Source organism: Vicugna pacos, chromosome 1 (assembly GCF_048564905.1).
Source record: "Vicugna pacos chromosome 1, VicPac4, whole genome shotgun sequence".
Taxonomy (NCBI): domain Eukaryota; kingdom Metazoa; phylum Chordata; class Mammalia; order Artiodactyla; family Camelidae; genus Vicugna; species Vicugna pacos.
In genome coordinates this window covers 113,957,576-113,981,517 of record NC_132987.1, presented here as the reverse complement: position 1 = coordinate 113,981,517, position 23,942 = coordinate 113,957,576, and the positions used below count along the sequence as shown (strand labels likewise).

The window sequence follows — 23,942 nt, the reverse complement described above, 5'->3', positions numbered from 1 at the left end:
CTCTTGCAGAGCCCAAGCTTGAAGAGAAGGTTCTAGAACTGGCAGCTTTTGTGTTTTCTCACTTAGGGGGATGATGACTGTGAACAGCTGACCTGACTTAGATCACCTGAGGGGCCGCTTGGCTGCCTTCTCTCGTGCTTCCGAACACCTGCCGTCACAAGTTAAAACAATTAATAACACTCAACAGAACAAACTTCAGTTGCCTTCCATGATAGTGAGCACCTCCGATGAGAGGTGGTTACAGCTGAGGTTAGAAACAGAATTTCCTCTCTGCCTCCTGGCCTGGGACCTCCCTGCGTGGCAGCGGGTGGCAGGAGGGACTCAGCAGCCTGAGTCTAGATCCTGAGCTGCAGATGTGACAGATTCTGGGCTGGGGCTGGAGTGGGCCAGATAAATGGATAATTTCTGCTGAAAAATTCTGGACAAGGAACACCAACACTGTGAACTCAGCTTCAAAGCAGTCTTAAAGACATCGATTCTCAAGTACCCTGGAGGTGACAAACTTCCACGTAATCAGGAATACACTTCATCTTTGTTTCTTCTGCTCTCTTTTCAGTAAAAAGTGAGGCAGCCTATCTGAAAAGAAATTAAGTTGCTGTTTAAATGAACTTGTGGCTCTATTGGAGGTGCAAACGAACTTAGACGTGCTTTCTGCTGTTTGTTGTGCCAGAGTGTTTCTGTTGAATCAGCTGGTTTGCAATTTCAAAAACTATTTTCAAAATTTGGGGTTATAGGGGGGGTCGGGGAGTATAGCTCAGTGGTAGAGCATGTGCTTGGTGTGAACAAGGTCTTAGGGTCCACCCCCAGTGCCTTTGTTTAAGGAAAAAAAAAACAGGATATGCAAAATTTGGGATCATGAACTAGACTGCGTGTGTGTGTTGCATTTGTATTTTTCACATTCTGCGGGCTTTTCTACTCATTAGTTATGACTTGGATTTCTAAAACCAGGACGTTTTGATAGGAACTTCAGGATGACACTAAAGTAAAATGCTTGATAAAAGTGGGAACCAGGAAAGCCACCACCAAAGAGGAAACGAAAGCAATTGACCAACCAATCAACCATTAAGTACATAATAATAAGAAAGAACAGCTACATTTTAATTATCCAGGATATATTTACCAGGACATATTATACCGGGCTATATCAGAATGAATTCGAAAAAAATTTAGCATACAAGTGAAGTTTTAAACATAACATTTAAGTCGGAAGATTGACGGTAATATTAAATTATTTGTTTATAAAGTTTTCACGTTCACTTAGAAGTGAAATTATATATAATTTGCAGATGAACTATAGAAATCATGCTGCTTGTCACAGCTGTATATTTTTATATATAATTCTTTGCTTATTATAAAAGTGATACATTTATACTGTGGGAAATTTAGGACATAGAGATAAGCAAAAGGAAAAAAATAACAATCAGGTAATTGTACCAGGCAGAGAGGACCTCTGTGAATTTTAGTGTGTATCTTTCTGGTTCTTTTCTCTGTCTGTATTTTTTTTTTTTAAGAAACTTGCCCAAGTTCTTTTAAAACTGTCATTCTATGTGTGTATATGAGAATGGAGGAGACTGGAATGGAGAGGAAGGAATAGGAGATTCAGCAACGACTGATAATCATGACAAAACACAGCACTACGAGACAGGGAGCAGAATGCCATCATTCTCTGCCGTTTTTTTTTTACATTTTTATTGATTCATAATCATTTTACAGTGTTGTGTCAAATTCCAGTGTTCAGTACAATTTTTCAGTCATACATGGACATATACACACTCATTGTCACATTTTTTTCTCTGTGATTTATCATAACATTTTGTGTATATTTCCCTGTGCTATACAGTGTAATCTTGTTTATCTGTTCTACAATTTTGAAATCCCAGTCTATCCCTTCCCACCCTCTACCCCGCCCCCCCCCCCCCCGGTAACCACAAGTCTGTATTCTCTGTGCATGAGTCCATTTCTGTCCTGTATTTATGCTTTGTTTTTGTTTGTTTTTGTTTTTGCCGTTTTTATTTATGTCTGCGTAACGGTCCACGGCACCCTGAAATTTTCATCATCATTTATATTTTTTGTGTGGGCTGAAAGCACACATCTCCATGATGTAAGAATGAGTAAGTAGGGTCAGCTTTTCTTTTTAAGTTGTGATTCATTTCAGAAACATTTGAAACTTCCATCCTTGACGCACTGGAACCTTGCAACTTACTGACATGGATTTAGCGGTCAAGCATTTTCCTCTCTGCTTTTAACAGAAATGTCTAGCTTCACGCCGCCTGTGTTAGAGGCATGCATGACGAAGGAGAAATCCAGAAGACCAGCAAAGTCATTTACCCCCAAGCTGGAGGCCACCGCAAGAGCCTGCTGGGTTACTGACCCTCTACAACGAATCACGCAGCAAAAGAAAGCGAACAACTTTGCATGTTTGTCCAATCCCTGGAAGTAAATAGTCAAAAAATGATGACTCCAGGAAACAAATGTACTTCTCCTTCATCGTCAGGAAGATCTTCAGTGGTGCGCGGACAGAAGCCAGCATGCAAAGTAAGAAAAAAAAAACAGCTGTGCGCTTCAGCTGGGTGTGTCACCAGATTGTACTCAACGTGAGGATATTAATTTCACAGTTTTCGTAGATAAGTTTAAACATAGGAACATGTCACAAATAAGCAGCAATCTCCGCGAGGCCACATCAGCTGGGATTTCACAGTCTGCAGTTTTTAAATTCAGACTGGTCCCCAAGGGCCAATCAATATTGTGGCAATTATTCTTAGTACACAGTCCAAATGAAATGGGTGTGTTTTTTTCTTTTTTATCAAGGTGGGAGATTGTGATATAGAAATAAGCAAATTCCCTTGTGGATGGCAATCGGGCCGCCTAACAGCTGCAGCGAGTCTGCTGTGGGTCTCTTTTGCCTGTTCCTCGGGAATAGCCCAATAATGACCCCATTATTTTAACCCTTCAACGTCAGCTGTGTTTGATAGCTGGCTTGGAAAAACCTAGCATGTGTCAAACAAAGAGAGCATGAAAAAAACAAAGCAAAAAACCCCCACCCCCAAACCAGGAACTGCTCCCAAAGCAGCTGCTGGCAGCATTACCTGATACGCAGGTTTTATTTATACCCTGGTTTCTAAGCCACAACCTCTAGAGGGCCAATGCTTGGGACACAGGGGTGTTTTCACAAAGCAGAGTCAATTTACGTTCTAGAGTGAAAGCAGTGAAAACCTTAAAACATTTTTTTCCAAAAGGCAGATACAGAATTATGGAAATCTCTAGATTTTCTTCTTTGGAAAGTTAGTTGTTTTTTTTTTTAACTTTTGGTCTATTTGGGGGGAGTTTGGGGAGGAGCCATGATGGGAGTGATGGGGATTAATGGGGAACAGAAAATTGTAGAAGTGGGTCTCAGATCGACAGTACAAGCTCCTTTTCCTGGCAGGGCCCAAGACTTGGGGAGTCAGCCCTCACTGGGAGGGATTCCCCCGCAATGCTGACAAAACCCAGGTCTGAGCTGAGCGGAACAGGGCTGGGGAACATGCATGCGCAGTTACAACAAATTAGGATTGTGTTTTGAGTTTTCTAATCCTTGGAGGAGGGCTTCTTTTGTCTTCAGCCTGGTCCCAAATTGGGCTTTTTCATCCCATTTTGCTTTTTATCTAATCAATCACTTAAAACATCCGAGTGCTAAGGAGTCTAAAATTATTCTAATGCCGTTTTAAGTTAGCTGATAAAAGAAACGAAGAACCAAAACAGATAAAAACCGGGTGCTTTGTTCCTACCTGTGTTCTCAGACTACCAGTTCTCCTAAATAAATGGTGCAAGAGATGGGAAATTCTGGAAAAGAGCCAAAGATGCAAACAGAAAATGGCCATAAGAACAGCAACCTGGTGGTTCTTCCTATACACCCAATAGCTCATTAGCTGCCTTGGAATTAGAGGTTTTTCTGGTGGAATCTGGCAATTTTCCTCTCACTTTGACGTACAAATTGGAATGAATGAAAGGGAAATTTTAGGAGAGTGTATTTTTATTTTTATTTTTGACGGAGGTATTGGGGATTGAACCCGGGACCTTGTGCATGCCAAACGCATACTTGACCACTGATCTATACCCCTCCCCCCTTTAGGAGAGTTTTAAGGCCATAAAACTCTCTGTGCCCTTGGAAAGTTCCGGGTACAGATGGACTATCATCTATTATTTGGAGGGGACTTTAGGAAGGAGATGAGGAAGAGGAATAAACAGAACTGGGGGTTACTGAGTTTAAGGTGGTATTTAATTCTTTCCTGCCTAAAAGAAAATTTACGGATGCGGGATTCATCCACTTACTCTGTACTGCCTTTTCCCTTAATCACAATTCTTTCAATTTCTTTGAGAGAGTGGATCAAAGGTGCCAGGAACTGGGGGTTAGAAGTCAATAGTCTGAAGGTCAAAGACGCTGTGTTTTCTTTCCCTCCTCCCCTGCTTCGAAAAATGTTCTAGAATAAAGGCTCCTGGTTGCGGTGGTGATTTGTGGTTAGTATCATTAGACTTCTGGTTTGGATTAATGTGCTAATTAGTTTCTGTCCTTGACTTTTTCCAATTAAAGCATAGAGGCCTTGGTGCTAAACACCTGGGCAGATTACCTAATTAGATGACAGATACGTACACAGTTGTTCACAGGTAATTATTTTAACTTTCACTGCTTGTTTGGTATTAAACACACTGATGAAAAGGGCATCCGTTCTACCCTGCTAACCTCAAAATGCTAGCTCATTGGCACGGAAGCTGGTACTAGGACTGCCTCCTAAACAGACAATGCTGAGTCCTTTTTGGTGAATATGTGCAGAAATGACAGATTTGGGGTTTTCCCCCCTAAATATGGGAGAAAACATACAACCTAGTCATGCTCACTCTGTCTCCTCCATGTTCCTTTGAGAAGGCAGTTTCCTTTGATGGGTTGAGCAGAACTTGGACGCTCTCCCTGGGTGCACAACACTCTTGGGTATTTTTGGAAGCATGCTTTTCCATTCCAGTGCTGAATAATTTGGGGGGAGACTCATTGCTTTACATGTGAGATGTATTCTCTGGTTTAGAATTCAGAATCAAAAAACTCAACTTCTGCCCCGTTTATATTCTTAAAACAGGAAAAGACTGAAAGCTACTAGGATCCTTTCATCCAGGGGAGTGGCACCATGATCATTCCCAACTTGCATGTGCTGGCGGGAAGGGTCACATAGTAATGCAGATGGATAATCCTGAGGAACAGACAAGGGCTGTGGTGCCTTTGGGCCAGTGAGTCCCAATCCAACGCTCAGTTTCCTTGTCTGTGAAATGGGCTCGTGATAGAGTTGCTGTAAGGATTCAACCAAACAATGTTATGTATAAGTACCTAGATGAGTGCCTGGCTCCAGTAGGCACTCAGAATGCTAATTCCATTCGCTCCAGGAGTCCCCCAGGCTGGTTGCTGGCCCGGCTGGCATCTGCATGGGCTTCTAGACCAGTCCTCCTGACATAGGCTCCAGTCACAGCCACCCAGTTTCAGACCCTTCCCTGGTCCCTGAGTGCTTACAGAAGATAAAATCCAAAGATGCTGTTGAGGTTCCCCATGATCTGCCTCCAGCCTGATTGTGGTTTCCCTTCTGCAGCGTCAGTCCTTTCCCGCCGCACTGGTCTTCCCGTTCTCTCTCCTCCCAGGTGGTTTGCTCTGGCCCCTTTCCCCGTTTATGTTGCTTCCCCTGCAGCAGCCTCTTGCCGTTTCCTCCTGGTGGGACCTCACCCCTCAACAGAGGACGGACTTGAGGGCTCTGCCTCACTGCCGGACACAGCGCAGCCCTGGGGGCTGGGTCAGAGGGGTGGGCTCTCTGCGGCCGTGGGAGTACACCTCCGCTAGGTGGGCCAATCCGATGGGCTCCCCCAGGCACTTGGCACTGGGCTGAGTCAGGTGCTCAGGGTGGCTGGACCTGACCCTGGACCTGGCTGCTGGTGATGGTCCTTTCTTGCTGTGGGCAGGGGAGGCCGTGTGAAGCAACTCCCCCAGCATCTCCCTCTCCTCCCCCGGCACCTGTTCTCTCCACCGCTCCTACCGTCCACGCTGCACGTGGACGTAGGAATGCACCTCCCCAACCCTGCTCCCCACGACCCCAAGGAAACTGCTCCTGGTCCTTCTATTCGCACAGCCCTGAGCTCACAGTTGGAAGTTGGCTGTTGAATAAATGGATGAGTGGGTAAGTGAATGCTGGGTAGGAGGGAGGGGCCCTAACCCTAGATCAGGGAATCACCTGGAGAATGTGTTAAAATGCTGATCCTCTGGCCTCTCCCTGAATGAGCAGTTCCCCAGAGGGCCTGAGAATCTGCTTTGTAACAAGCCCTCCGGATGCTTTGATGCAGGTGGTGTGAGAATCACAGAGGTCGGTCACTACCGACTCCTGGGTCTGCCCCCGGTGCCAGTTCTCACAGAGTCTCACGTGCAGTGCGTTCACCGGGGGCAGGCTGTTCCTCACATGTGGTTTCACCCTGAATAACGGCCTGCGAGGCAGTGGTCCTCCAGTTCGGCAGTGCTGAATCGCAGGCAGGTGAAGTCCCTGGCTGGAGCCTCTGGGTGAGATGTCCACAGAGATGCTCTGGCCCTTGGGTTCCTCGGAGACCCTTCCTTGTTTGAGGAAGTCTCTGTCTCTTGAGTCTGCTGCTCCTCCAGGAAGCACCCAGACATTTGCTTCCCCAGCCTCCCTTGCCACATGGGACCTGGCTCCCTCAGTCGGACACTCCTCCTTGAAGTTTGGTTCAGGTCTGACAGACTCCAAGAAACATCTGCATGGACCCTCCTGGGTGGGGTGGGGGCAGAGACATCCAGCTCTTTGGGGGCAACCATGGCAGAAGTTGTAGCACCGAATGCAGTGTCCAGTGTCCCTGGTATGAACTTCATGGGTCTCTGCCCAGCAGGAGTGGCATAGACTCTTGGCCACAAAGCTGTTGTTCTGGTACCTATTACTGTGTAAGCAACACTGCAAAACCCAGAGGCTTAAAACTGCAGTATTTAGTTTGCTAATGAATCTGCAATTTGGGTAGGGCTCGGCAGGGACCATCATTTCTGTCCCACTCAGCATTGGTTAGAATGACTGGAAGGCATGGTGTGGGGGGGTGGTGAGGGAGTCTGGGGCCATCAGGCTTGCCCATCGGCATGGCTGGTGGTTGATGCTGGCTCTTGTCTGGGCCCTTCCCTGGGCCGTGGCCACAGCACCTATATGTGGTCTTTCCATGTGGCTGCTTGGCTTCCTCACAACATGGTGGCAGGGTTCCAAGGGTGAACGGAGAGAGAGAGGGGGGCAGAGACGGAGACAGAGAGAGACAGCCAGCAGAAGCTGTGTCACTAAGCTTCAGAAGTCATGCAACCAGTAAGGCTGGCCCACATTCAAGGAGAGCAATTAGATTCCACCTTTGATGAGACAAGTGTCCAAGAGTTTTCAGACAGGTTTTGAAATGGGCACAGCTGGCCTATCTGGTTCCCTCCCTTCCCTGAGCTTCTGTGAGCTAACCCCTAGGTTAAAATAAACTCCTAGGTTTAAGCTATCCGGAGTTGTTTCTGTTACCTCATTCATATGGCTGGTATGGGCGGGGCCAGGCTACACACCCAAATCTGTCTGATTCCAAAGCCATTCTCCGAATCCCATCTTGTCTGCTTCTTGGAGGACACAAGAGTAGAGCTCTCGTGGCCGATTAACTCATTCATTCAACCACGCAGCCCAAACTCATATGTTTAACAAGTACCGCCCCTTTGCCAGGCCCTGAAGATACAACAATGAGCACACTTCCCTGCATTGTGTGTACAGCCTGATGGGAGGTATGGCACATAGTGAGACTGCTACAAGGCAGTGCAATGGGGGTAAATTAGGGAAACTCCAGGAACACAGGAGGGTCACCTAACCCAGAGAAAGGAGGGGGTTGAGGAAGGTCTCCTCGGGAGATGGCATCAAATCTGGGACTTGAAGAATGAGTATGAATGAATTAGGGTAGTGGTGGTGGTGCTGGCGAAAGAACGCATCAGCATAGAGAACAGGATGTGCAAAGGCCCAGGGGCAAGCAGAGGCCTGCCCCTTCGCAGGAGTAGGGGGGTTCTATGTAGCTGGAGCTCTGGGCAGAGGCTGGAGGAAACAGAGACATGAAGCTGAAGAGGTGAGTTGGGGGCAGGTCTCGTACGGTCTTCAGTAGCCTGGTCACTTAATTTAAGTTCAACCATAATGTTGGACATCAGAAGTACTTGGGATGGGGGGGAGTAGGATTATCTGTATAAAGTCAAGGGCCCACATTTAAATTTTGAGCATTCAAAGAATTATACCAGGATATCATTCAGAGACTGACTGCCTGAACTGATGCTCATTCATTCATTCCACACATATTTATCTGAGAGCCTCCTTGCACTCCAGTCCTGACACAGTTTGATGAGAAGGATAGCTGGCGTGGCAGAGTGCATTTTTCTGTGACCTATGAAGGGAATGCTGCTTTCTTTCCAATGGATACGCCAGTTACCCTGTGGTCTGGACAAGGTGTCAACTTAATGCCAGCAATGTGGAGACAAACACTAACTGGCCAGAGTCACAGATGTGGGGCCATCCAGCTGCTCAAGCATTACTACCTTGGCTGTAAATGGGCTGTAAATCCAGCTGGTCACCTTCCTCTTACGGAAACACAAGACCAACAGAATTTCTTCACACAGAAAGGGAACAACACACATGCTTCCTGTTGCCCTTTGGATCGATGGCCTGAAAGAAGCAGGTGCAGGTGAAATCGCCTCTTGACTGAAGGCACGTGAGCAACGAAGATGGTCTGATGATGGGCACAGACCTTTAGCCAGAGCACCCTCATTGTGCTCTTTCAGTTTCCAGTTCACTCAGCTCTTGGGAGCATCTGTAAGTTACTGCATGCCGACAACTGGAGAGGAGGACGATTGCCTTCTGATTTGCATAGATGTGTGCACTGATCCCAGATCAACAGTTTCAGAAATAAGTTAAAATACAAACTAAAGTTCTAGAGTTTCTCTGGCTGACATCAACATGGTGAACAACTTTCTGTTCAAACAACCAAGGACGAGGCAAGGGGGCTGGACAGTGAGGCTGAGAAGCTGGGGTGTCTTCACCACGTAGGAGCTGATGTCCTGGTGCTGGGCCTGGTGACCCACCTGAGATTCTGATGTGGTAACTTCCAGTATATGCAATGTGGGTAACTGACCCATGGCTTGAATGGTACAGTGTAATGATGCAGAATAACGATGGGCAATTCTTAGTCAGCACGGGAGGCTCTAACCAAGTACCATAGACCGAGTGGCTTAAACAACAGAAATGTATTGCTCATCATTCCAGAGGCTGGGAAGTCGAAGATCAAGATGCAGATAAGGTAGGTTTCATGTGAGGTCTCTTTCCTTGTCTTGTAGACAGCCACCATCTTGCTGTGCACACACATGACCTCGTCTTTGTGTGTGTGCTCAAGTGGAGAGAGAGAACAAGCTCTCTGGTGTCTCTTCCATTTCCTATCAGGGCACTAATTCCATCATGAGAGCCCCAACCTCATGACCTCATCTAACCCCAATCACCTCCCAGAGTTCCCATCTCCAAATACAGTCACATTGGGGGTTAGGGCTTCAACACACAAATTCTTCAGGGGCAGAAGGGACAGAAACAGTCAGTTCATAACAACAATGGACAAACAATAAAATTGCTAGCCTACATAAAAATAAGCCCTGTTACTATCTCTTTTCATATTTGTTCAATCATCTAAGAATTTTAGGGGATAATGTGAAATGTAGCAGTACATAGATTTTGCTTGCTGAATTCAAGAGGCTGGATATATTTCTTGATTAAGTGTCATCAACTTTGGTGAAAAGGATTGAATTCAGAGGTTGCAAATGGGACAGTGAAAAAGCAAGTTGCCATTTAAATATGACAAGATTTCACATAAAATTTGCTTGCTGAATTCAAGAGGCTGGATATATTTCTTGATTAAGTGTCATCAACTTTGGTGAAAAGGATTGAATTCAGAGGTTGCAAATGGGACAGTGAAAAAGCAAGTTGCCATTTAAATATGACAAGATTTCACATAAAAATTCTAGATTTATTACTTCTCTCGATACATTGCAAGAGCTAGCTCAGTTCTGACATGGAGCCATGGCTGGAGCAGCAGCTGCCCACTTCTGGTCATCCTAGTCCCCCTTGTCTTCAGTGGGGTTCCCTGGGAAGCCACCTCACATGGGAATTTATAGTCAGGAGTGTTTTGGGGCGTGGTCTCAGGGTCATTACTGGTGTAGAATGGAGGAAGGATTGGATGGCGAAACTGAATCAAGACAAGGTCAGTCAGTCACAACCATGGGCTCAGCCCATCCCAGAGGAGAGGATGATAGGATGGTCTTTCAAGGTTGTCCTGTCTCAAGGGAAGGAAGCCAGACCTTTATATCCCACTTTGACCATTGCTGGACATGGGCTGATTCCTAAGAAGAGGCATGACCTTGGGCAACATGGCTGTTTTCAGCTGAGCCCAGTTCCCCCAGAGAGTGACCCCACTGAGAGCCACCAGCTCACGCACTCCCAGCAGTGTGCCCATCCTGCAGGACGTCCGGGAAGCACACCACAGCATCTACTAACACCCACCTCCATTGCCTCCTTGGGCCTGAGAACAGTGTCACTTGTCATTTGTAGTTGCCCTTGCACTGTGGTTTGTCTGATGGTAGAGATGGTGTCTCTTTTACCTATGTCTCTAGCTGAAGTGACAACAAAACACCCACGGAAGGCTGCCTGTTTCAAGAAAAAAACAGAAGAAAAACATTGGTCCTGTTGGAAGTGAAGAATATTCATTCCTATGTGATTTGCAAACACTCCACCTGTTCCACTCATCTGTGTCACTTGCCGACCACTGTGAGGACTTGGGTGTTTGCCCCTGGGGAAGGCTTGGCAGGGCCAGCAGTCATGGGGGACCACTTATTTCAACAGGAACCAGGGAACCTCTGACTGCACTGTTCTTCTCCACATCTACTCCCAGGATGGACCCGGCCCGGCTGGAAGGGCTTTTTAATGGAGTGTCTCTAGAGACATTGATTCTGCGCTGTTTGCAGTGGATTCTCTTAGTTTCCTGTTGTCTCCAACAGAAAAAAAAATGTGTGATGTATTTCTGTGTAACATATTGTTCCAAAATTTAGTGACTACAGTTAACAAAGGGGACGGAGGGCGGAGGGAAGGATAAATTAGGAATTTAGGGATTAACAGATACACACTACTATATATAAAATAGATAAACAGCAAGGACCCACTGTATAGCACAGGGAACTGTATTCAAAGTCTTGTAATAATCTAGAACAGAAAAGAACCTGAAAAAGAATATATATGTATATATATGTGTGTGTGTGTGTGTATAACTGAATCACTTTGCTGTACACCTGAAACTAACACAACATTGTAAATCAGCTATACTTCAATTTAAAAAAAAAAAGAAAATAGGCCTTTGCATTTTAAAATCCAATCCTTGGTGAGGAATGGAACTGATGCAGACATAGCTCAGATATAGGAGAGGAATAATGATGTAAGAACAAGGCTCTTTGCTTCTGAATTAGAAAAGGATGCTTCAGGCTGTAGGAAGAGGATGATTGGAGGAAAAGTGGGTGCATGAATATTTGTGGTCCCTGGGAAAAAGCCTTCTGTACCCCCTCCCCCACTGACTGATGACTGAATCCAGTTGGGGTTAAAAAAGTGGTTTGTGGGATGGATGAGTACAGGGGCTTGGCCTTATGCTTTAGATCCTAAAGCAGCAGCAAGAGCCTAGACAGAAATGAGACTATGGGTTGAGCTGGGATCTAGGCTCTGCCTTAGAAGCCTCAGAGTCCCTTGGAGGCTGAGGGCTACAGGTGTGGCAGCTGGCGCAGAGGGGCCCAGCTCCCGGATGCGTGCTGCCTCCCACCCTGTCACCTTGGAGCCCGGTGAACCCCTCTTCCCTGAAATAGAAATTAGTCCTGGATAAAATTTAGCCAAGTAATGGACTTTCTGCCAGCTGAATGGGGCCTTGAAGGAGATTTTAAGTGGTGTTACTGTTGTATAATAAAGCCTGTGACTGGCTTTTGTTTCTGGGAGCCTCTAAATTCTTGGAATTTCCCAGGTAACAGGAGTGTCTTTGTTACTCATGAGCCTCTTGGATCACACCTGAGTTTATACTAAGAGATAAGATGACTCAGGATGTGGGCTGGTCACCAGAAAGCCAGCCAGGTGATCAGCAGGTTGGGGTTTGGGCCAGCCTGACCTCTGGGGGAGGGACGGAGGTGGGGTTGATTTCAGCCACGTGGTTGGTGAGTCAGTCAATCGTGCTGACGTAATGAAACTCCAGTGAAAAACTCTGGACGTGGAGGCTGGGGGTAGACTGCTGGCTGGCTGACACGTTCGTTCCTGTGCCAGGCAGGTGATGTGCCTGATGCTACGGGGCGGGGGCACAGAAGCTCTGCACTGGGGACCTCTCAGACCTTGGCCGCGTGTGAGCTCTCATTTGGTTGTCCGGGTTTCGATACTTTATAATAAAACTGTGATGATAAGTTATAGCACCTCCCTGGGCTCTGTGAGTCATTCTAGGGAATTATCAAACCCGAGGGGGCCGTGGGAGGCTCTGAATGTGCGGCCAGTGTGCGGCCAGTCGGTCAGAAGTGCAGGTGGCCTGGGAACCCAGGAGTGTGGCTGGAGTCGAGGTGAGGGCCATCCGGGGGAGGGCTGCGCCTTGACTTGAGGGGCCTGCGGGAAACTGGTGCTTGAGCCAGGACCGTATTTCAGCTGGTGTCAGAAGGGTTATCAAAAAATCAAGTTGCACACTCACAAATGAAACCCAAACACCTCACAGGGCTGAGTTTCAAGAAGCAGAGGTAGGAAAGGCAGTTCCCAGGACATAGAAGATCCTTGGTAAATGTCTACTTTTATTGTTTTACTATTAATAAAGATTTTGGGGGGGGGAGTCCTGGTCTGTGACTTCCCCCAGGTAAATCAGAGGTCCTTCATTCTCCCAGATCAACTTCTTTTTCACAGTGAGAGGAGGTGCCGGGAAGGGAGACAGTTAAGATTCTCGAAAGTTTCATCTTCCACTCGTTTTTCTTTCACGACCGATCATCCATTCACTTATTAATTTATTCACGGATTATCCCTGCTGTGAGCCTGGCGTGGTCCTAAGTCCCCGGGATATAAACGTTACTGTCCTCCTGGAGCTTGTGTGTCTTGGGAGCTGGGGTGCGGAGGCCGACTATACACAGTAAATGTGATAAATGGTCATTGATGTCATGGGTAAGGAGGTGAAAAGTGCCATGGGGTAAAGTGAAGTAGGGTTTGAGGGGTGGAGCGCTGGATGGGGGAGATTACCATTTTAAGTCGAGGCAGGCTCATTGAGAAGGTGCTGTCTGAGCAAAGACTTGAGGGGGTGTCGGTGGGAGTGGTGAGGACGTCTGGGGATGCGTGCTCTAGGCAGAGAAGCAGCGTTGGCGTGCTGGAGGAGCGTGGCGGGGTAAGGTGTGCAGGGAGCAGCGTCAGCCAGGGGGAGGGTCTTGGGTTCCAGATGAAGTCCAAGAGGGACTGGCGATGGGGTGTGGGACGGGGCAGATCTTGTAGGGTGTCAGGGTGTTGGTGTGGTAAAGACTTTGCTTTGACTCTGAATAGAATAGAGGAGTCCCTGGAGGATTCGGAGCAGCAAGCTGACTTGATCTGACTTAGGTTTTTAAGGAACCATCCTGGCTGCTGCATTAAGAACAGACTGCGTGGGGCAGGGAGACCAGGTGAGGCTACGGTAAGAATCCAGACATTGCATGATGCTGTCCAGACAGAGGTGTGAGAAGTGGTTATATTCTGGATATCCTTTCAAGTTTAGGATTTGCCAACAGATGGGTTGTGGGGTTAGAGGGAGAGCAAGATGCTCCCCTGGTTTTGGCCTGAGCCACAGCTGCCACTCACTCACTGAGATGCAAAAGGCCACAGTGACCTTTTAGGGACCATCTGCTAGTCCTGCAAAGTCATGTCCTGCTTGGGCGTCCCCAGGTGGGTTTGTCACTTTGTATTTCTCCCTAAATAGCCCTGTTTTTTCCAGTCTTTGGTAGAAACTTTCCACGGAGAGCTCTGGCTTTAACTCTACAGACAAATCAGCTGCTTTGATCAGACTGATGTTTGGTTTGTCTATGGAGAGCTCGTTCAGAGTCATTCATCTTGAGTGCTTGTTTAGGAAGTGTGTGTGAATATATATATATGTCTGAGTTTATAAGATGCTTTCAGTTTTGACCATTTGCGAATATATATATATATATATATATATATATATATATATATATATATATATTCACACACAAACACATATATATATACACATTCACACGAGTAATGTGGTGGTAATTTAAAACTACACTTAATTTTAGATCCATCCTTTGGAATTGAGCTCTCTTTTTCACATTGCTTCTGTCTCAGTGATAAAAAATATGACTGCTATTTTTCTTTTTAAAATTGAAATACGTTTGACAAGTAACATTGTGTATGTTTCAGACGTACGATGTGTTGACTTGATACATTTATGTATTATAATACGATTGCCACTGTAGTGTTAGCTGACACCTCTATGATATCATATAATTATCATTTATTTTTTCATGGTGGGAATAATTTAGATGCAGTCTTTGAGCAAGTCTGATATTTCTAATATGATATTGTTGCCTATAATCGTTATATTGTGCATTAGATCTCGAGGACTCATTTAATTCCAGTTGCAAATTTGTATTCTTAAACACCACCTCTCCCATCTCCCCCACCCCTCTGCCCCCAGCCCCTGGTAACTATCTTTCTCTTAATTCCATCTCTCAGGATCCAAAAATAGTATATTCATTGCACTGACTATCCAAGGTCATTTTGGAATGCATTTGGAAATACAGTCTCAGTATTTGTGGAATGGTTTTGCTTGTTCAAATCTCAGGTTAAAGAAGGGTTTTGTGACATTGCGGTGTGCTTCCTTTTGGAAATCTGCTGATAATCTCTTTAACAGGACAACTTGAATCTTCCAGAGAGATTTTGGGATCCCATTAAAATGTCCAAGTATGCTGACAATTTACTGTTCAGATGAATGGCACCTATTTGAATATTATTTAGATAGTCAATATTTACGTTCTTAATTGCCTTTTGAAACCACGATCAAGGTTTAAGAACGGTACTTCGAAATGGCTTGTAACAACTGAATTTCCAAATTGAGCAGAAAAGACATAGAATTAGAAACCTTCGCAAATGGTCAGAACTGAAGGCATCTTATGAACTCAAACAGGGAAGACGCTCCTTAACACTAAAACAGCATCGTCAAAAGTGAGAGTGTGTTTGTTCACTGTCCTTGCTTCACATTTTACGTGAGACTTCTTGAAGCAAGGGAACTTTGCTAGAAATTGGTTGTTCACGTCCCCTGTTAGATTTGTTTCTGAAAATGGTTTTGCAAGAGAGTTTAATGATATCCCACAGTGTGGAGCCACACACTGAAATTGTCTTCAGCGTTGTTTACTATCTTTTTCTTTTTAATCCGTTACTGCTGAAGAAGTCATTGAAGCAGTAATGTAATTTATCATTCCTCATTTTGGTGACTTAGTGTTTCTTATTTGCGGAGCATCAAGGTAGCAGCAAAGAGCATCCTTGAACATAAGTGCTGTGAGCATAAGTGCTTCTTCGACTGGACGGAGGGGCGATGTGGGTGAGTGTATTGTAAAAAGGTATGATACCAACCTTGTGAACTGTATGCTTAATTTTTCCTAAAACTTCTGCTTTGTTTCAATTAAATTTTTCCTAGGAGGCGCTAGTAAAAACATTTTATAGTGGGGCATTTCAAGTATGTTTCTGAAATTCAATGCCCAAAGTAGAGAGAATAGTTTCATCAATTCCTATATACCTGAGAGCCAGCTCCAGCAGTGATCCACACGTGGCCAGCCTAGTTTCTTCTATACTCCCAATCTGCTGGGGTGTTTTGAAGCAAATCCAGACATTAGATTGTTTTATCCATAAATACATTAGTATAGAAAAGGGAAGGACTTGAAAAATAATGTATAACAATATACAACAAAGACAATTTATTTTGCATCTTGGCTTGTGGACTGGCACTAATTCCTGCATTATTTTGTCACTAGTGATCTGCTACTTGGAACATGTTTTCCCCATTCCATAAAAGTGGATACATTAGCTATTGTTTGATTATTCTGAGACTGTATTTTGAAAGAGGATTTATTTATTCAACAAATATTTACTAATTCCTACTAAAAGCCAGGAGTGGTCTATGCACCGGGAACTCAGAGACAGAACTCCCTAAGCTGGGAGATCAGCCTTGACACAAATACTGCCTACCATGCTCTCTGGCACAGGTGTGTATGGGAGAGATTTCTTCCTGTTGCTCACAATCGAAAAAATGCAACTTGATCCTGGTCAAATTTCAAATGTTGCTGATTAATTAATTAGGGATGCATACTATACGGCCCATTTTAGGTGTCTATAGGTTTATCACAGACAAACAGACCAAAGATGCCTTTCTTGATGTGTGCAACTCTGCTGAAAAGGCTTGCCCTGTTTCTCCCCAGCTTCCTTCCCCAACAGCACACACAGGGCCTCTGGTTTGGTAGCAGAAATGCTGGAAATGAATTCTGTTCTTGGGAACGAGGGAAGAGCCAGAGAGGGAATGTGGCAGAGAAGGCTGGGGGAAGGCAGGCCAGACACCGGCGGGGCCCTCGGTGGGACCAAGTCCCCAGGGGCCTCCCCAAGCAGTGGGAGGTGCCGGCAGCCGCCTGGGTTTGGAGATGAAGTGACTGAAAAGCTGTCAGAGGCCTGTGACACCGCCCTCCCCCCAGTCTCCCCATCCCTGGGAGTTCCACTCCCGTCACCTGGGTCTGGTTGGCCTGGCGCAGGCTGTGGGGGGCAGCCTCCTTAGGCAGGGGTCTCTTACTCTTCCCCCCGCCCTCCTTCCCTCTCCTCCTCTCCTTGGGTCTCTGGTACCTGCTGAGTAAGACCAGCTCCGCGTTGGGAGCTGCTGCTCCCCGGGAGGGCAGTGGCCTCCAGCCTGGGGACTGGAGCCGTGACCTGTTCCCGGGACCTCCCCTCCTGCTTCCCTCCTTCTCTCCTGCCTGGGGTCTCGGGGCTGGACTCCAGGCTTGGTGGGCTCCCGCCTATGCTCAGTCCCCAGGGGCTGCAGCCAGTATGCCCGGGCCCAGGCCCTGAGCTGCCGAGCTGGTTAATTAACCTGCAGCCAGGAATACCCATCTGTTCCTGGCAGGCTGTGCTGCTCCCATCCCCCTGCCGCCCTACCCCCGACTCCCAGACCAGGCAGAATCCCCCCCCCCCACACCTGCTCTTCTCCCTGGAGATGGTCCCTCCCTAAGGGCCTTGTCATGGGGCTCCATGTCACCATCTAGTAAATCCTGCTCTCTACTCTGCCTGCAGGACAGGTGGGGACAGGTGGGATTGGAGGGCAGGGGGACGGGGGAGAGACAGCTTCCACTGGTGACCGCTGAGCCCTCCCTGTGCTGCCCTCAGACCCTGGGGCCACCGCCCTCCTTTGTCAGGTGCAGGCACAGCCCCCACGAGGACGGTATATGGAGATCCTGGCCTCTTAGTTGGGGTCCCCCAGTGCAGAGCCTGAGACATGGGCTTGGGTATAGGTGGTCTATTTCGGGGGAACTCTAGGAAGCAGGGGTGAAGGGGTTGAGAAACAGAGAAGGAAGAAAGGCCAAGGAGAGGTCCAGCAAGAGAAAGAACAGAGAGTAGCCTGTTCAGAATGTTTCTTTAGGAAAACCAAGCAGCTGACGAGAAGTAGGGGAGGCTGGAGCAGGAAGCACGTTGAGGGGCTAGCCCAGACCGGGGGTAGAGAGGTTCTGAGCCTGGGTGGTGGCAGTGAGAACAGAGAAGAGGGAGCAAGAATGAATGACACCAAAGGGGAGGGGCTGGCAGCGCTTCGTGACAGGGAAGGGGTACCAGGGTAGAAATTGGGAACTTAGGACCAGACCAGGGTCTTTTTTTTTTTTTTTAAGGGAAACGGAAGTAAAGAGGATGTATTTGGTCTTGTACATGAACCTCCCTGCCTCCCAGGGCATGATACCTTACATTTAAATCAGTCAGCATCTGTGACACGGTTCTGCTCCCATTTTCCATTTCTTTTCTGTTCTCACCCTCCTTCATTAACTCCTCTGCCCTCTTAGCATCCCGGAGTCTGAGGACCCTGCCTTTGGGTCACAAGGAGCCTTGTTTTGGACACCCACCCCCCACCTCCCAACCCCGGGGCTCTCATTCGTCTCATGAGCTCCGCCTCTGGCCTGACCTCTTCTCAAGCTTCACAAACATCACCTGGTGGGGATGGGGGTGGGGGGCCTACAGTTCTTCAACCTGTCATTTCTCCAGTGAAACCCCTTACCTTTCTGACTCTCGTCTTTTTCTTGTTCTCCACGCACAGATGGACAGAGCGCCACCATCCATGTGGTTAGAAACTGAGTCCAGAAACTGAGTCTGCCTTCCACACCCTCCTTCCACCAGCTCTTCTGACCTCCCCCTCGGTGCCCCTCCTCGAAGCCCCTTGGCTCCTCCTGGGGCTCTGGGCGTTGCTGCAACCACCGGCAGGTGTGGCCTGACAGCAGCGCAGGGGGCACCTCTTCCTCTCTGCACAGGCCTGTGCAGACTTGCCTAGCTGTTCGGGCGTATGTGTAAACTTGGAAGTTCAAGGAAGGTAACATTCCTTTGGACAAACCTTGGCCAACGGAGGTGAGAGTTGATGGTAAATATCCCCTCTGTCCATGTCTTGAGTGGACAGTTCTGGGATCCCTACACATTTCCTCAGAGGGTCTGCAGGGGAACCAGCCTCACTGCCCACTGCGATGACCACCCCAATAACCCCCCTTGACCTGACCCCCTCTCCCCTCTCTCACTCCTCCCAGCCCCCACTGCTGTCCCCTGGGATCACTTCCTAAACTGCCTGCACATAAGCCCTTTGTCACAGGCTCTGCTTCTGGGGGAGCCCTAGTTAGATACCCTTTAAACATCCCTCAGAGATCTCCCTTTCCATCCAGTACCGCTTCCCCGCTACTCCCAGCCTCGCCATCGCTCACGTGGACCAATCACAGCAGCTCATGTGTCCAATTCGCCTCTACCCCTATTCTGTGTGAACCTGGCCACATTTTAGCCAGCGTGATCTATGTGAGATGAGAATTTGACTATGCCTCTCCTCTGCTTTGAGTCCTTAAGAAGCACCCCAGCGCCCAGAGAATAAATCCCAGGCCCTGCAGCACAGACCACAGGGCGCTCCTGGCCCGGTCCCTGCTTATCTCTCCAGCCTCGCCCGTGGTTTTCATTCTCCTGCTTCCTGTTAACTCCAAGCTGCTTTAGTTTTCCTGCACATGCCGCGCTGGGCCATTCCTCGGTGCTTTTGCTCATACACTTGCCTGAATGCTGCCACCTTTCCTGGCCTGGCTAATCGTCCCCTGGTCTTTAAGTCTTAACTTGGACATCAGCCATGGCCCCTGCCAGAGCCCTCTGCTGTCCCCACCTCAGAGCAATGCTCTGTGATCTGAGCTCCTCGGGGAAGAACCACATCCATTTACCTTTAAATTGCCACCACTAATACTGTGCTTGGCACAGAGCAAGTGCACAAGAAATACCTTTTTAGACTAAATGCTAAATTAAATCACCATTGATGCAAATCTTATGTCGCCTGAATTTCTCATAGTTGTTGGTCCTGTAGGACACCGGGCTGCCGAGGCACGCTGGGAGGAAGGGCTGGGGAGGGCGTCCTTGGCTGCGGGGGCAGAGCGGGGACCGGCTGTGCACTGCCCTGCATGCACACTGCCCTCATCACCGGAGCCCTTGTCTGGTTGGCTCCTCTCTCTCTTCAAACACCTGCTCTCTGCTTCCTGGTACCAAAACCTGCGCTAGCTCCCTAGGGCCGCCATGACGAAGCACCACGGACTGGGTGGCTGGAAACAGTAGAACTGTACTGTCTCACATGTAGGCCACAAGTCCAGAATCAAGATGCCAGCAGAAACATGTTCCCTCCGAAGGCTCTAAGAAAGAATCCTTTCTCACCTCTTCCAGCTTCGGATGGTTGCTGGCAGTCCTTGCTGTCCCTTGGCTTGTAATTTCATCGTTCCAGTTTCTGCTTCTGGCCCCAGAAGATGTCTTCCCTCTGTGTGTCTGCGTGTCTCCAAATTTTCTTTTCCTTTTTAAAAAGTTTTTTTTTAAATTTATTTATCATTTATTTTTTGAGAGGGGAGTTAACTAGGTTTATTTATTTATTTACTTGCTTACTTACTTATTTATTAGTGGAGGGACTGGGGATTGAACCCAGGACCTCATGCATGCTAAGCACGTGCTCTACCACTGAGCTATTCTTCCCTCCATCTCCAAATTTTCTTTTCCTTATGAGGACACCTGTCATTAGGTTTGGGGCCCACCATACTGCAGTAGGACCCCATCTTAACTTGATGACATCTGCAATGACCCTGTTTCCAAATAAGGTCCCACTCACAGGGGCCAGGGTTGTTAGGATTTTAATATCTCTTTTTGAGGGGGACAAAAAATTCAACCCAAAACAACTACGATTCACTGAACATGTCTGTGTGTCCAGGATTGTGTTATGTGTGTTGAGCATAAAATCATATTTAATCGCCCCCACGACCCTACCAGCTAGGTTGTATTACCAACCTGATTTCACATGTGAGGACCTTGAAGCTCAGAGAGGCCCCACAGCTAGTTCAGAAACAAGACTTCCCTGTGGCATGCATCATTCATCACCAGCTCCACGGGTGCTGTGAACAAGATGGTTTGGAGGGGGCTATGGAAAAAGGCGTCCTGGACCTCATCTTCAGCAAGCCGGCACCTGACGGTGGAGCCAGGATCAAAATCTTAGAAGGAAAGGGAAGACTCTGTATAAGGCAAATCGATTTAAAGTTATGAAACATCTCTGGATCAGAGGTTGAGGGAGGCCTGGGCCACTTTTATTTTCTGAAGCCCCTGACATATTAGGGGCGGGGGGAAGAAGAATGCCAAAAGGATCTTGTAGAGAGTACAAGATATTTTAAATGTTTACATTGAGCAAGTGAACATTTTGACATGTCAAAAAATATAATATCAAGATATTTAACTTCAACTTGGAGATAATATCAAAACCTGGAAAAACAAAGCTCTCTGGGAATGTGAGCTTCCAGTTCTAGGGGGAGAGTACAGACTACAGAGAAGAGCAAACGCGTTGGTCAAACAATAGGAACATGGTAAGTACCGCTGGGCATCGTTCTCCCAGGAGCACTGACAGTGTCCCACTGCGCAGTGACCAGAGGGGTTGGGTTGTCCATGTGAGGGTCAGGAAGGAGGGTGGTCCACCCGGAGCAGGCTGACAGAGCAGTTGGTGACCCCATTTCCCTAGCTTTCAGCCAAAGATATCCAGATGTCCTGGGAGAGCCGTTGAATGCTCTCAGCTCTGAGTTTTCATGCCTCTGCCAGCTTAGCACCAGACAGTGCCCTCCATCCAACAGGTTTTTTAGAGATAACCTGTTCCTGGGGGACCTAAAGCTTGTGGCTTTAGAATTAATCCAGAAAAAGAGTCCTGTTATCAAGGGGAAGGGAGCTGCCAGGCATTAAAGGCTTGAATTCAAACAAAAGTGGTGCATCCCATCCTGCTTTCTGGTCTTCTTTGGACTAATTTCTCCTCCTGTGATCAGAAGAACCTGGCTCCTGTCAGAACCTGCTGGGTCAGAGCCCGGTGGAGGCAGAGACGGGCAGAGGCATTGCAGCTGATGGTTACAACCCCTGAGGCCTGTGGTCCATTACTTTCAGCTTGGGGGTGGAGGTAGGCTGGAGAGGATGGTGTCAGATACTGATTCTTGAGGAGCAGGGGAGTAGTTTAAGTGACTGGGAAGGAGGAGGCCCGAGTACTAGGTTGGGTAGCGGGTGTGCCACTGTACTGGTGGCTATTTAGGGAGGACTGAGCCAGGAAGCACCCCCCCCCCTCCGCCGAGCCTCAGTTACTAAACAATCCAGGCCCATGTATCCACCTGCTGCCTTGCGGTTTATTCTGGTTACCACTACTGTAGAGAAAACCGCCCCAAACACCGGCGGTTTAAACAATGACAGTCATTTTGTGATCTCTCACAGTTTCTGTGAGTCACAAGTTCAGGAAATGTTCAGCTGAGTGGTTTTGTCAGGGTCTCATGTGGCTGTTGTGAGATGGCAGTTGGAGCTGGGACATTAGGGATCTGGAGCAGCTGGGAGCTGGCTTTCTTCTCTCTTCGAATGTCTGCACAAGTCTCCCCAGGGGGTCTTCCTGCGTGCGGGTGTTGGGGCTTCCTCACACCATGGCCGCCGCGTGGGCCCTTTCACAGCAAGGTGGCTCAGGACCCTGCTCAAGTGTTCCCGTGAACAGGGCGGAAGCTCCTTCACCTTTCCTGACTCTGCCTTGAAAGCTACACAGTATCACTTCTGACACATTCGATTGGTTACAAGTGAGTTACAAGCTCCTGTAGGTTCAAAGAGAGGCACAGAGCCCTACCTTGCAGGGGAAGGACTGCCACAGCCATGAACCATAGAAGATCATGTGGGAGGGGGGAGTGGGGAGGGCATAGCTCAGTGGTTGAGTGTGTGTTTAGCATGCATGAGGTCCTGGATTCAATCCCCAGTGCCTCCATTAAAAAGATAAATAAATAAACCTAATCCCCACCCCCCCAAAACAAACAAAGGTAAAAAAGATCACATGGGATGGAAGATGCCCTTGAAGTTACCTTGGAACAAATATATAAATTATATAATATATATATATATATAATATATTATATGTACATAATATATATTTGATTCAGGGTGTGAGACTATATATATATTATACCACATCTTCAATCAAAACATTGTTTTAAAAACAGAGATTTCCTCTGTTGGTCAGTTGGTTAGTGATGGGGAGGCCTCCTTTCCTTGAACTGTTTTCAAGGACTTGGAGATTTTCATTTTGAAAATGAGGAGCTGGGAAGTCTTTATTCTTCTGAAAAGATTTCAAATGATTTTTGAGTCTAAAGCTGTAAGTGGTGTTTCTTCAGATATCACTAAAACAAACAAAAAAATCATTCGCTTGGTTATACACAGATGGGTGCCTAAGACATACTTCTTCCCATTTTGTTGATGAGGAAACTGAGATTCAGAGAAGAGACCCAAGGTCCAACCCAATAACAGAAAACTGGGATTAAGTAGGATTAAGAATTTCTGGCTTCCATGTGAAGGCACTTAACACCACTGAACTGTAAAATTAAAAATGGTTAAAAGAGTAAATTTAATGTTACATGTGGTTTTTTTTAATCACAGTTGAAACAAAAAGACTCTGGTTTCCACACGAGGGCCTCCATCAGGTGATTGCCTTGGTGGTGGGGAGCCATTCACAGTTTCCAGGAGACATTCTGCCATGTCTGGGAGCTGGTGACATTCCAACAAAACTCAGACAAAACCGAGAGCAATTTGCTTCCTTGCTCAGAGCTCTGCAGTGGCCCCCAGCACACACAGGATGGAGTTTAAGTCTCTTTGCAGGATATTCAGGGCCGTCTGTGATCTGATGTGCTCCAGCAAAGCCTGCCTGCGAAGGGAGAGACCCAGCAGGAGGACTGGGTACCCTGCTGACCTCCCACACCTTCAATATCACTGGGAGGGTGAAATGATGGGGTTTCTTGTATATATCTTTCCTCAAAATTCATTCATACTGGTTGCAGGCCGACAGTTTCTGGAAAAGCTGCTGGCTCGCTGCTCTCCCACCCTCAGCACCTACACCCTCTTTCTTGAAGAGCTCTTGCAGGGTTTTAACAAAGGAGAGAGACCCACTTTGAAATTTCCTTTGTTCCATGTGAGGCGTGAAGCTGAAAGAGAACAGGTTGGCCGTCTGGACTGACAGGGGACTGATGGGGGCCACGGGCTGCAGAGGAGGCCAGAGAAGTCTTGGGCAAGTTTCCATATGCTGAGGAGTTTGTAGAA

The 23,942-nt window shown here is 47.3% G+C and overlaps 1 long non-coding RNA gene across 1 annotated transcript; it reads left to right on the top strand.

Moving 5' to 3' along the window:
- The first annotated feature begins 15,667 nt into the window (after positions 1–15,667).
- On the top strand, positions 15,668–23,403 carry LOC140700791 (uncharacterized). Its single transcript, XR_012079480.1, has 3 exons — positions 15,668–15,688; positions 16,233–16,330; positions 23,286–23,403. It is a non-coding gene; the product is annotated as an uncharacterized lncRNA (long non-coding RNA).
- The last annotated feature ends 539 nt before the right edge of the window (positions 23,404–23,942 follow it).